General features: G+C 56.3%; 1 protein-coding gene across 1 annotated transcript in view; it reads left to right on the forward strand.

The window, feature by feature from the left end:
• The window catches only part of JPH3 (junctophilin 3), a 42,238-nt gene that overhangs the window by 19,777 nt on the left and 9,128 nt on the right, over positions 1-13,333 (forward strand). The gene's annotated exons all lie outside the window — the stretch shown is intronic.

Raw genomic sequence — 13,333 nt, forward strand, 5'->3', positions numbered from 1 at the left:
ATTCACCTGGTCACCCAAGAGCTCAGATGGAGACGTACAAGGAAATTAATTTTTTCATGCCTAACACAACTTCCAATCTGCAGCCCATGGATCAAGGAGTCATTTTCATTTTTAAGTATTATTATTTAAAAGATACACCTTGTATGTTGTAGCTGCCATAGACGGTGATTACCATGATGGATCTGCACAAAGTCAATTGAAAACCTTCTGGAAAGGATTTGCCATTTTACGTGCCTCTGAAATAATTTGTGATTCATGGGGGAAAGGTCAAAATATTGACAGGGGTTTGGCAGATGTTGACTCTAACTCTCACAGGTGACTCTGAGGGGTCTAAGACATCAGTGGAGGAAGGAACAGGAGAGAACTGGAGTTAGGATACCTGGAGATGGGACGGAATTGCTGCTATCTGGTGATCAGCCTTGACCGGCTGGGGGGCTGCTTCTTAGGGATGTGTAAAGAAGGAGGTTCTCGAGATGGAATCTCCCCTGGTGAAGGTGCTGCGAGCATTGAGGAAATGACAGCAGAAGAGTTAGAATGGTCATAAACTTGGTTCATAAAGCAGTGGCTTCGAGAAGGGTCAGAAGGGTTGACTCCAATTTTGAAAAAAGTTCTCCTATGGGCAGATGCCTGCCCCAGGCTGCTGAGAAATGCTACATGAAGCAATGGTCCATCGCTGCCGTGGTAAACTTCTCTGCTGTCTGATTTTAGGATTTTACAAAATCTCCACAGCCACCCCAACCTCAAGCATCCACCTCCCTGGGGAGGAGGAGTGTATGTGTGGAGGGTGATCCCACACTGCTCCCCAAAATGTGACTGCTCCCCGAGTTGGGGGCTACCTGTTGGCCAGGGCGCAGGGCACACGGAATTTGGGTGACTTTGTTCCACCTGTGCTTGTGATCATGATCAGTCAGCAGCTGCCAACATCCAGGCCAGGCCCTCCACCAGCAAGAAGAGTGAAACCCACTGAAGGTTGAAACAACCATCAGCATTTTTTAGTAACAAAAATGAAGAATGAAGACCTACGCTGTCTTCAGACACCACGGGCGAGTACACCCAACAGACCATGGTGTCATGTGAAACTGACTTTTCAGCTGCACTGGGATCCCACCTGCTCCTGTGGCTTACTTTGTTGTGATACTTGCTTTACTTTGGTGGTCTGGAATCGGACCTGCCAGGCCTCCACAGTGTTGGAATGTGAACCTGCCGGGCCAGGGGTCTGCTTGGCTTGTTTGCTGCTGAATCCCCAGGGCCTGAGCCACGTGTGCCGCGGAGATTCTGCTTGACAGCTGTTTCTAGTCAGTTGGTAGAGGCATAGGCTCCACCTTCTTAACCAGGGCCTCCCGGCCACTACCTTTGGTGCTGTGGGCCAGGAGGTGGCCATGGACCCCATAAGGCAGGAATGATGAGGCCAAGTTTGCAGGGAAGGTGCGGTGGCCAGGGTTGCCACACTGCAACCACATTCTCAGACCTTTCCACAACACTCTGCACTGCTGTGGTCATGGCAGGTACTTGGGTGAGGACAGGCAGGCAAGTAATGACAGTGCCCCAGATGCCCCATGTCCCCGCCCCCCACTTGGTGTGGCTGTCCTCTGGCAGTCTGGAGCTTTGAGTCAGCCTTGTGTCCTGGGAGTGCCGCATCTGGGGTGGTGGTGAGGGGGTGCCGTGGGGGTGGCTCTCCTAGGATCTCTCCCTGGAGCTGGCAGGGGCATGTGGGCAGGTGCATGCAGAGGGGTGGGGGTGGACTGGGGAGGCTGGGGCAGGGGGCAGGGACAGCCCCTGTCTGTCCTGGAGAAGGCAGGGCAGAGGCCCTGGAGGCTAGGAGTGCAGTTTTGGCAGTCACATGGATACTGGCACCTGCTCTGAGAGTTGAGGCTGTGTGGTTGCTGGTGTGCTGGACGTCCTGTGAACTTCACTGTGCACAGAGCCTGGACCAGGCCTGTGGATCAGAGGTGACAAGGTCTTGGCACCTTTGCAGCTCTTCCTTCCCACCCATGCCCAGAGCAGACACGGCTAGTTGGCTGTGTTCAGAATCTTTATGCAAGGTGTCCTACTAGCGGATCAGGACTGGCCTCTGGGCACAGTGGGATGTGTCAGCCCCCTGTGCGGAGGAGGGCAGTGTTCAGGTTTGTAGGCTGGTCAGTGGCCTGCAATGTGCCAAATCTGGACAGATCTCTTGTGGCCAGGCTTGGTTTCTCTGAGACTCTCTCCCCACCTGTCCAGGGGGTAGAGACAGTGCAGGTTAGGTATCCCTTATCCAGAATGCTTGGGATCAGAGTGTTTGGGGTTTCTTCAGATTACGAAATGTTTGCAAACGTATAATATATCGTGGGGGGGGGCATCCAAATCTAAACACGAAATTCACTTTTGTTTCATACGTACATTTCTCTGCCTGGGAGCGTCTCCCTTGCTTTTTCAGGCCTCTAGAAGCCCCAGCTTCCTTGGCCAGTGCCCCCAGCCCCAGTGCCAGCACCAGGGCCCCCTCTCCTCCCTAACCTCTGCCTCCCTCTTATAAGGACCCCTGTGATTAAAGGGGACCCACCTGGAGAAGCCCAGGATCAGTGGTGCCCCCCACTCGGCATCTTTCAGGGGCTCCCACCACCTGCAGGTACAGGCTCCCATGGGGGCTGGTGCTGCTGGTCTCATAAACCGGCTGTCACTTTTGACCATAAAGATGCCTGTGTTGGCCGTACAGTTAGATGAGATTTGATCCAGGACTGTAGAGTAGGTGTTTCAAGGTGAGTTTCTTGATAGTGACGGTCACACAGTTGCTATAGTGCTTGTCTTGAAAACAAGACTTTGCCCCAACACGGCTGTCAGAGCAGGGTGCTCATAAGTGCGTGTGGCGTTTCCCTCTGCGAGTCCATCCGACAGAGACACTGGTGAGTGCGGCAGCTGCCCCCAGCCGAGCTGAGCCATGCAGGAAACATAAGATGCACGTGGGCTGTGCACACCTGCCTGCTGCCCCCGGGCACCCTTCCTGGGGGGTAAAACTGCCCCCATCTCGGCCAGCCCTCCTCCTCCCCTTCACTCCAGCTTGCCAGCCGAGACCCTCCCCATGGCCACTTCCCTGGGAGAATCTCTGGTGTTCTCAAGCTCAAGCGCCGTTTTTTTTGTGGCAGTTATATGTCTCCTGACTACAGAGCACGTGAGGAATGGCTGCGGTTTTGTTCAGTTCCCATCCTTTTGAGTGTTGTGCCCCTAACCCATTTTCCGACAAGCTCTGTGGTTTTCACTGTAGGATTTCACATACACAGCAATTTCCAGGAACGCAGATGTCGCCTTATAGCAGAACCAGCCAGTCAGTGCTGAGTGAGGGAGTGGCCTTGTTTTGGGGAAATACACGCTGAAGTGTTTAGAGGTTAAAAATAATGCTTCTTCCATCCGGGACCCAGACTCGGGCTTTTACCCAGCCCTGCCATCCTGCCCAGCAGCCCTGAGGGTGTGGCTCCCCGCCGGGTGTCCCTGCACCCCACACCCTGCAGGGGCCCCTCCCCCATGCCTTCTGGCATCTTCTGGGGACTCACTCAGATTCTCTCCTGACAGCCTTGCTTCTTTTTCCCGGACTCTCTGCTCTTGTGCATATATATGTCCCAAAACAAAAAAAACCAGAGGGTGCCCCAAAAATGTCTATACATTTTAAGAAAGGAAAATACTGTGTTAAAATTGGAATACTCAATATATGCCAACAGCAAGTCACAGCGAGCCCCTCTCGTGATTGCAGAAGGCGGATGTGACTGGAGAGGCCCGTTTGGGACTCTGCCTCAGCACTTCATCTTGATCCAGCCACCATGCTGAACGCTCAGGATTATCCAAAAGCAACCATTTTTTACCACACGTAACAATACAGTGTAGGAACGGTTCGCCTTTATGTCGTGACGGCAGAGAGGCAAGGTTCGAGAAGATGCCTCTTCTGACACACATTTAATTCACCAGGAACCCATCTCTTCTTCACCTGGATGATTTGTTTTCTATCATTGTTGGAATAGTCTCGTCCGACCTTCCTGCTAATTCACAGGTAGGCTGAGATGGTTCACTTGCACTGCGGCGTTCAGCTCATCCTTGTTCTCCTTGGTCTCAGGTCACCCACGTGGCTCATTCTCAAGGTTAAAGTCACCAGAACAAAACTCTCAAACCGTCTATACGCTGTGCGTTCATCAGCCACACCCTTCCCAAACACTGCTGATATTTTGAGCTGTCTGTGCTGCCTTGGTTTCACGACAGAACTCATTCGAAAATAACGTGAATTTTTGACTTATCCATGGTTTCACAAAAATTTGTCTAAAAAAAAAATTTGAAAGATAATTAGAAGCCAAAACATGCATTTGAAAGAATGAGAATGTACCTTCGCAATGAAAATAAAACAAGAAGCGTCAAAGTGAATGTCAGAGACATCAGCTGTCAAGTAGAAGCCGGATGTTCATCCTTACTGACCTTCCCGGCTCCCTGCGGGCCGTGCACCTCACCCACAACACCTGCTCTCAGGCCTCCCTGGCCCCTTGTACCCGGCAGGGTGCTGTCCTCTGTGTCCCAGCACCTCTCTGCCCACTTGCCCTGGGCCCTGGGCCCAAGCCCTTCTCTCCTCCTGTAGCTGGATACATCCCCCTCCACCATCCTGCTTCACAGATGGAACTGTGGGGGGCAGGGTGTCTGCAGACGGGCTGTGCCTCTCAGTTGCTAGAGCCAGGCTGTCTTCCTCATCTCCATCCCCAGGTGTTGAGCCTGGAGCTGGCACCTGCAGGCACTGTGTGGACCGGTCAGCCTGAACAGCCTTTCCTGAAGGCCCAGGCGGGGGCAGAGACTGGTGGGCCCCTGAGTGGTTGCTGTCACTGAACAAGTGGCTGTGTCTAGGTGGCCAGTCCTGGGATGGACGGAGGACTCCAGAGCAAATCACTCTGGGGTGGACCCTGACCCTCACTGTCCTCACCACACTGGTGAGATGAGTGTTAGAATCCACACCTCACAAGTGGGGAAACAGGGCCCTGTGTGCACATCTGAGGGCCCAGGCCACTGCCACACATCCAGGGTGAGCCTTGCACATTTGCCTGCCCCCCACAACCTCCACCATCCACTGCCTCAGGTGGCCTCGTGGCAGGGACCGTCCTCACCCCGGCCCATCTGGCTCCCTTCTGGTCATGGTTGCTTCTCGAATGGCTAAGCTGAGCCTCTTCCCAGCCCTGAGCTTGTCCCTTTGACTCAGGGAAGTGAAGTGCTGAGATTCATCACCTTGTATGGGGTGACAGTGTGGGCAGACTGGAACCTCCTTCCCCAGGCCACCTGGGACCCCCAAGCCAGGACCCTGCTGTTGCCTCAAGCTGTCGGTCACAAAGTCCCTGCCCAGACTGAGTCTACCTGTGACCCACAAGGGGCTGGAGGGGCTCTGGCTTCTCCCTGAGAGCAGGGTCCAGGGTAGGGGGCCACAGACAGCACCAGCTGCCCCTTTCTGGCCTGCTGGCCTTGGACCATGCTCTTTGCTGAGGGTTTTTTTTATCCATAATAGTGATCTCACTGGAGGCCTGACCTGGTGTCAGTACTCCCAGGAACAAGCTCCTTTGAGCCTCCTAAGGCCCCCAAGATTGTGAGGTGAGCTCCACGTCACAGATGCTGAGACTGAGGACAAGAGAGCTGCTCCCATATAGCTCTGAGGCTCAGTCCCACCAGCCCAGACCTGGGAAGCTGGACCGGGTGGGATAGGCCTCCTGGCTGCCCTGAGCCCAGTCACCCTGCACATCCCACCAAGACCCTAGCTCCTGACAAACTCCAAATCTGCTTCCTGGGCCCGTCCTTATCCACCATCCGCTTCCCAGAACGTTCCCGACCCAGCTGGAATGCTGGTCACCGTGATATGGTCCCAGGCTTAGCTTTGTAACTAGATCTCGCCACTGACCTAAACCTGGGCGGCTGGCCAGGCCCTGGATGTCCTTCAGCCTGGTCACAGCTGGCATGTCCAGCAGGTGCTAAACCACAGACGTGCTGTTTGTACTTAGTCCATGGGGAGACTCGGTAAGCACAATTACGGGACCCCCAGTTCTGACTGCGTCTTGGGTAACTGCTAATATACGTGTGCCTGGTAACACCTAACCTGTGACCACAGCCCTGGGAGGTAGGTGGTGTCATGGTCTGCATTCTTTAGCCGGGGACGCTGAGGCAACAGGGTCTGAGAGACCTGGCCCTGGTCATGTGGTGAGGATGGGCTGGCAGCCACAGACCCTGTGTACCCCGTTGGCCACTGGATCTGTTTCCTGGAGCCGCTGTAATAAAGAACCACACGCAGGGGCATGAAATGACAGAAATGTGTTCCCCGATGGTCAGAGGCCACAAGTCTCTCCGTGTCCCCTGGGCTCCCGCCTCTGGTGTCCTGCTGCTTCCCTGGGCAGCACACTGGTGGTGGCACCCAAGGCCACTTGCAGAACCCAGGACACTGTCAGTGTCCTCACCTCGGTCCCATCTGCACAGATGCTTGTCCTGGTGTGGATGGAACATTCACAGGCTCCGGAAATTGGGATGTGGACTTACGGGGGGGTAGGTGGGCACTGTTTGGCCACCTGTAGGGCTCTCTGCCCAAAAGGTGTTTGGGTTGAGACAGTGTCACGTCCCCAGCCAGGACCGTGGCCTCCCACCCCCTCTAGGAAAGGCAGAGGGAACTCCTGCCCCCCCCCCCCAACAGCTGAAGTCAGGAGCAGGAGGACCCCTTGTCCAGTCTAGAGAGGCTGGAGTTGGGGGCACATGGGGACAGCACAGTATCACAGCCTGGGCCTGAGTCCTTGCTGGTGACACAGGGGTCTTGGGCTGGTACCACCCCTCTCGGGCCTCAGAGGTGAAGGGGTTAAATCAAGGGTCCTCAAACTTTTTAAACAGGGGGCCAGTTCACTGTCCCTCAGACTGTTGGAAGGCTGGACTGTGGGCCCCGGGACGACTCGGCTGTTAAGCAGGCAGCAGCGGCAAAAATACCCAGCAGGCCGGATAAATGTCCTAGGCAGGCTGCATGTGGCCCACGGACCATAGTTTGAGGATGCCTGGTTAGATGCTAACCCCCTGCAGTGCTCTCTAGATTGGGGTCAACACACTTTGTCCATAGTGGTCTCAGTTACAAACTCATCTCTATTTTCTCACAAAGCCTCTTATGGCTTCCAGGCCACAGCCACGGGTGAGCCGCCTTTGGCCCCAGCTGCACGTGCAGACCCCTGCCTGGGCAGGGACTGATGCCTGTGAGCTGCATGCTAGCGCGACAAGCTCTGCCCTGGGACTTCTCTCCCTGCACGGTGCTGGGGAGCAGGGTGCCACCGCCTCCCCACCTTCCTTCACTCTAGGTCCCCTGGAGAGTTCTCTGGCCGCCTCTCCCCAGATGTGTCACATGCACCCTTCTCAGCGCAGGCATGTGGCCTGGCAGCTGCAGCAAGTGTCATGTGTGGCATCACCAGAGTGCCGTCTCTGGGCTTTGCTCTTGACCTGGGGACTCTATCTGGGCCCATCCCTCCTATGCGGCACCTGAAGATGGCGCCCAGGCTCGCGCCCTTCACTTCACTAATCCTGGCCCTGCTTGTGGGGACGTGGGCCAATCGGAGCACCTCAGAGTGTGACCCCCCCCCATCGTCTCCCACCAGTCCAGGGTCAGAGAGGAGGCTGCCCTGCACAGCGAGGCTGCGACTTTAGCAGCCCCTTAGGCTTTTGTGTTGTCTTTTGTGAAATGGGAGAGAATCATAGGGTGCTGGCCCCATATAGCAGAGGTGGCAGGTTCAAACCCGGCCCCAGCCAAAAACTGCAAAAAAAAAAAAAGAAAAGAAAAGAAAAGAAATGGGAGAGAATCACCTGTCCTTCCTGAAACGAGCTGATTTGGGGCTGGGGTGATGCTCTGTTAGGTCCCACCCTTCTCCCTGATGGAGTTGGGCCCAGAACTTTGCCTGGGCTGACATCAGAGTCTCTTGCCCACCCTGCCCTGAAGCCGGCTCAGAACAAAGCTCTGGGTCCCAGAACCCCCTTTCTCTCGCAGGCCCCACCCCTCTAGCTGCCTGGGGCCAGCTCCCTGCCTGGTCCTCAGGGACCTAGAGCTGATCTCCAGGGGCTGTAGCCATGTCACAAACATCTCATTAATGCTCCCCAGGGTCCCATGAGGTTAGGCCTGCTGCAGCTGCCTTCGGAGAACAGAAAATTAGCAAGAAATCCCTGCCGCCTTCTCCAGATGGGCACAGAAGAGCTGCCTGTCTCCTGCCAGTTCAGACCCCTGTCCTAGGTGGAGGTGCAGGAGGGCGGCTGCAGGGCTGGGTGCTCTGGAGCCCCTGGTCCCCCCACTCCTGCAGGAAACGCCCTTGTTATGGTGGGATTTGAGATGCCTGCATCCACCCCACACTGAGTTCCCGTGTAGAAAGAGAAGGGGTTGCAGGGTGGTGGGCAGAACCAACTGTCAGGACGGTGCGAGGGCTGCCTGGTTAGAGCAGGAGGCTGGCCCACCGAGGCCAGGCTGGACGCAGGCAGGGAAGGGAACAGGTGACAGCCACCACAGAAGCTGCTGCTGATGCGTGCAGCTGGCCCTGGCGGCCCTGTGTGGGTTGATGCTTAGGGCCCTCCGTTTTGGATTTGGGAGTCCTGAGGCACAGACAGGTGCCCAGTGGCCACAGGCACAGCTGGGACTCTTGAGCCTGCTGCCAGCTCTGGGGAGGAAGGGTGGTTCTCTCCATCCTCACCTTCCAAGAGTCTCCAAGAGCTGCCCTGGAGGTTGACAAGTGCTCCCGACCCCAAAGTTCTCACCAGGGTGATAAATCTCTTATCTTGGGAGGGGAAGTCCTTGTGGTCAGCTGCCCGTGTTCCCACTTTACATCCTTCAGTCCAGCAGCTGCAGCATGGGTCCCATGTCCCCCCTCGCCCTTGCTGGCACCTGTGAGCAGAGTTCACTTTTACAAACCCAGTGCTCCCCTGGCGGACGAGTGGGGTCTGTCCTTGGGCTGATGCCAGGAGGGGAGCTAGAGTCCCTGGAGATCTCCGGAAGGGGCTGTCACCAAATAGGGGCCCAGGAGGCGGTGAGGCCTGTGTCTGCCCAGTGGTCTCCATCCTGGGCTGCAGGCTCTGTCCTCTCCCAACTGGGCTCTGACCTGGGCACAGGGCCCTTTTCTACCTCCAGGCCTCTCCTCCAGCCACGGGCTGCAGGGTCCGGTCACCAGAGACTCTGTGAGGAGGCCTCTGGCTTCTGTCCCTCAACTTTGCAGCACTCAAGCCTGTGGTTTCCCCAGGACCTTCCCAAGTCCCCTTCCCTGGGCTCACAGCTTGATCTGCTGTACTGGACAGCTGCCAGGGGCCGTCCACACACTGACCACCACCACTGGTCCTCCTGGCCACCCGGAGTTTTCTCTCCAGGTCCCAACGTCTCCATGTGAGGCTTACTGGGGATGGCCAGGACACACCTGAGTAGAGGGAGGATGGCAGGGGAGCAGCTCAGGCCTCTGACCAGCCCTGGGAAAGCCTCAACTCGGACACCCTATCCTGTAGGAAGCCTTCCATAGTCAGGTGCCTGGGAAGGGCAGGACATCAGGCAGGGCTGTTACCCACTGAGGGTCCAGCTCCGGCCACACCAGGTGACCTGGGACCACTCTGGCCACTAGTTCTCCCTTCTGTGAGGTGAGGACAGTGGCACATACAACAGAAGGCAGTTAGGAGGACTAGATGAGAAGGGATGGGCAGGCATTGGGCTGGGCAGTGTCCTGTAAATGTAGCAGCAAACGCCATCACCCAGGTGCATGGCCTCACAGGCTGCTTCTGCTAGACAGACCAGCCCCAGGGAGACCCCGGCACGAGGGGCATCTGCTCTCTGTGTCTGAGGCTCTGCACTCTCCGTGGCTGAGCTTGTTTCTCACCTGAAGAATGGCAAGTCTACCTCTGCACGGGGTCGAGGTGTGACCACGTGGGCTGGGCATGGGCATGGCCCTGGCCAGCAGTGGGTGCTTGAGAGCCTGCAGCCGTGATGACGGACACGGGCTGCTGGAAATGGGGGTCAGCCCTGTTCTTTCAAGGCTGGGGCAGAGCATGGGCCAGCCAGGCCCTCCTCTTCACTGACTCCAGCTGTCCCTAGCCTGGACAGTGGCAAGCCCTGGCTTGAACAGAATGATGGTCCCCAGAGATGTCCACCTGGAGCCGTCTGGAACCTGGGAACGGGACCTTATCTGGGAAAAGGGTTTTTGCAAATGAAACTAGATTAAGGATCTTGAGATAAGATCATCCTGGATTACCGGGTGGGCCCCAAATCCACTGAAGAGGGAGACAGGTGTAGGGAGAGGCCTTCAGGAAGGACCCTCCCTTGGCCTGGGGAGCATGGCCCCGACACACCTTGGTCTGGGACCTGCAGCCTCCAGAGCGGTGAGAAAGAAATTTATGTTGGCTAGGTCACCCCATTTGGGGTACCTCGTCATGGCAACCTCAGCAGAGCAGCATCTGCTCCTCCTAGCCCAAGACCTCGCTGGGCTGGAAACTGCTGTCTGAGGAGGAGCAGCCTGGGCTGGGCTGTGTCCACCTGTCACAAGGCCCTTGGGAGAAATGTTGCCTGTGAGCTGCCTTGATGGGAAAGAAACCCCTCAAGCAGCACTTGGGGTCCTTGCAGTGAGGCAGCTGACCCAGGCCCATGATCTTCTGGCCACATCTGAATCTGAAACGGCCCCATGGAGACATCTTTGCTCTGTCTACCGGGATGTGGGTTTTTTATCGTTTGGGGCCCTTGGCAGACCCATCTCACTGCCTGCTGCTGAGAAAGGACTGTCTGGGGAATTCTGTCTGCCAGCCAGGGTGGCTGCAGGGCTCCGGGGAGTTCCACTCAGGCCAGGCTGAGTCAAGTTGGCTGCTGGACACTAAAACTGGGGACCCGGCAGGGCCAGAGCCGCCAGCCCTCAGCTCCGAGACCTGAGTGGCTCGGGGCCACCTGGGCTTCATTTGTCACAGAGAAATGACAGAACCATGCCTGCTTCAGTGTTGTCGTGGCTTTGATAGGGCACCTTCTGTCCTAGCATGTGGAAGACCCCAGACCTCTGACCAGGGCTGGGCAGCAATTCCAGGCTGCACTGGGAGCCTTCTTGGCTCCCTCACTCAACTTGGACACCTTGTCCTTTAGGAAGCCTCCCATGGTCAGGGCTGTGGCTGCCTCTCAGTCATCTGTTGCCCCAGTGCTCCCCACCCCGGGGTCCACCTAGCACAAGCCCCCTGCCCCAGAACATCCAGTCAGTGGACAGTCCTGGAGTCCCTGCCTCTAGTGCTAGCAGCTGCCACACAGGGCCAGTCAGGCCATCTGGGTGTCATCACGTCCTACAAAGACCCTTTTTCCAGCTGAAGTCGTACTCCCAGGTTCTGGGTGGACATTGTGTGAGGGACACCACTTGATCCAGGACAGCAGCTGAGTGGAGCTGGGGGACCTGGACAGGCTGCCCTTCACCTGGCCACTTGGTGAGCTCTCACAGCCCTATCTCTGTCAGGCTCTCAGTGGCAGCCCTAGAACCCCAGCTTTTCTCTCTACCTCTGTGGGTTGCTGAGCTGGTCATGGGAGCCTCGAGTGCAGGGCCCAGCTGGCAAGAACAACATTCCCCCCATCCTGGGGCGGCAGCAAGAAAGGCTGGTGGTGCAACTGGCCTCCCCGCCTCCCCGCCCCGCTGTGTCTGGGCCAGACCCTCACAGGTGCAGCTGGCAGGTGGGTGGGAGCCTTACCCATTGAGAGCTGGGCTCCCAGCCAACCCTAAAAGTCTCATTTAAAACTAACCTTTGCAACGTATTGGGGAGTTTTTTCCTTGTAAAATGCACTTGTCCTGATTCATTTTACTTTAGCTTGGCACAGCGTACTCTTTTTATATACGTGTGAACATACATATGTAAACACACGTGTGATGTTGATGAGTTAATGCTGGTGGCATTTTTACAAAGCAAAGATGTGGGAACCAAATAGTGGCCCCTTCTGGGGAGCTTCCCATTCACTGTCTTGAGGTGCATGTGTGCGTGTCGCGGGCAGGGTGTGAGCAGACCGGGAGGTATAAAATCCCCTCTTCTCCAGGAGCTTATGGTAGGGACATGGTCATGAAAAACTGTGAGACGCACACTGTGATGAGCTCTGGAATTGAGAACATGCCATCCTGGGCACACAGTCCAGCGATGCCATCGCCCCCAAGGACAGCCCAGCTGAGCTATGGTTTCTCTGTCCTGGGCCAGCTGTGTTCAGACTGATGAATCTTCAGTCTTGGGCACTGAACATCGTCATAGAACCTGATGAAAACCAGGGACGGTGCTTGGGAGTGGGCCATAGTCACGGAGAGGGTTTGCATGGCCCCCGATCAGAGCCCCGCAGGGGGCTCCCTGAATCTCAACGTTGGGGCAGGTCCATGGGGGATGCCCACCTGTCTCAGCTTGGAGGTTGAGCAGGGCGTGGGAGAAGCTGCCTTTGGAGTTCAGAAAAGAGAAAAGAGCATCCTTTGAGGTCTCAGGGGTCTCTGCAGCAGAGGGAGCTGCGTGCCAGCTCGACGAGCTTCCCTCTGGCCACAAGGTACGCCTTGGATGTGCCGCAGCTCCTGTTGGCCTTATGAAGGGGGCTCTGACTTTCAGCCTGGCTCTGATGTGCTACTGCCTGCACCTGTTCTGGCATGTTCCAGCCCTGGACCAGACACCAACTTGGGGGCAGGGAAGCCCGTATTTCCCCAAACTGCCAGCCATGATGTTCAGGGAGCGCCAGGCTAGGACACACCGTCTTTAGGTGGGGGAGAGCTGCTCTGGGGCTTGTGGGCTGGGGACTGAGCCCCTGGCCTGCAGTGGGGGGTTTGTCAACAGATTGATTATTGGTGATTTGATCAGTGCTTTGTTATGGGATCTGTCTCCATAGTGTTCCCGCCCCTGTTCTCTTGTGCATAGTCACTACCACCAGCTTCCTGAGGTATCTTCTACAAGGTCTGGCTTCCAGCTGTTTCCCAGGGACATGGAGCACAGTTGTGCTGAGGTAGTCTGTTCTGTTTCTAAAAACCGAAGCTATGTGAAGGGTAGAATCTCCTCATTGCCAGGTTCTGCATGTACGTTTTCCCTAAATCATCGGGGCTGCTCCCTGGTGCGGGGGCCGATGGCAAGTGGTCTGAGCATGTGGGGAGCCAATGTCAGGGACCGACCCGAAGATGTTCACACCGTTTCCTGGACAGGTATCTGTGGCTTGTGTTACTGTATCTGTGTAAATGTTAGATTTATGTCCCTTCAGGAAAATCATTTCTAGTTAGCACAGAATTTTCTGACTGATGGGCACCGGAGGAGGCAGGTGTGGGCTGGGTGCCATGTCTTCTCGGCCTGTGGCGGTGGGATTAGCCTCTGTGAAGGGGCCCTGGAGAGTTGTCTGCCC

Source organism: Otolemur garnettii, unplaced genomic scaffold (assembly GCF_000181295.1).
Source record: "Otolemur garnettii isolate 467f Iridium unplaced genomic scaffold, OtoGar3 scaffold00185, whole genome shotgun sequence".
NCBI lineage: Eukaryota > Metazoa > Chordata > Mammalia > Primates > Galagidae > Otolemur > Otolemur garnettii.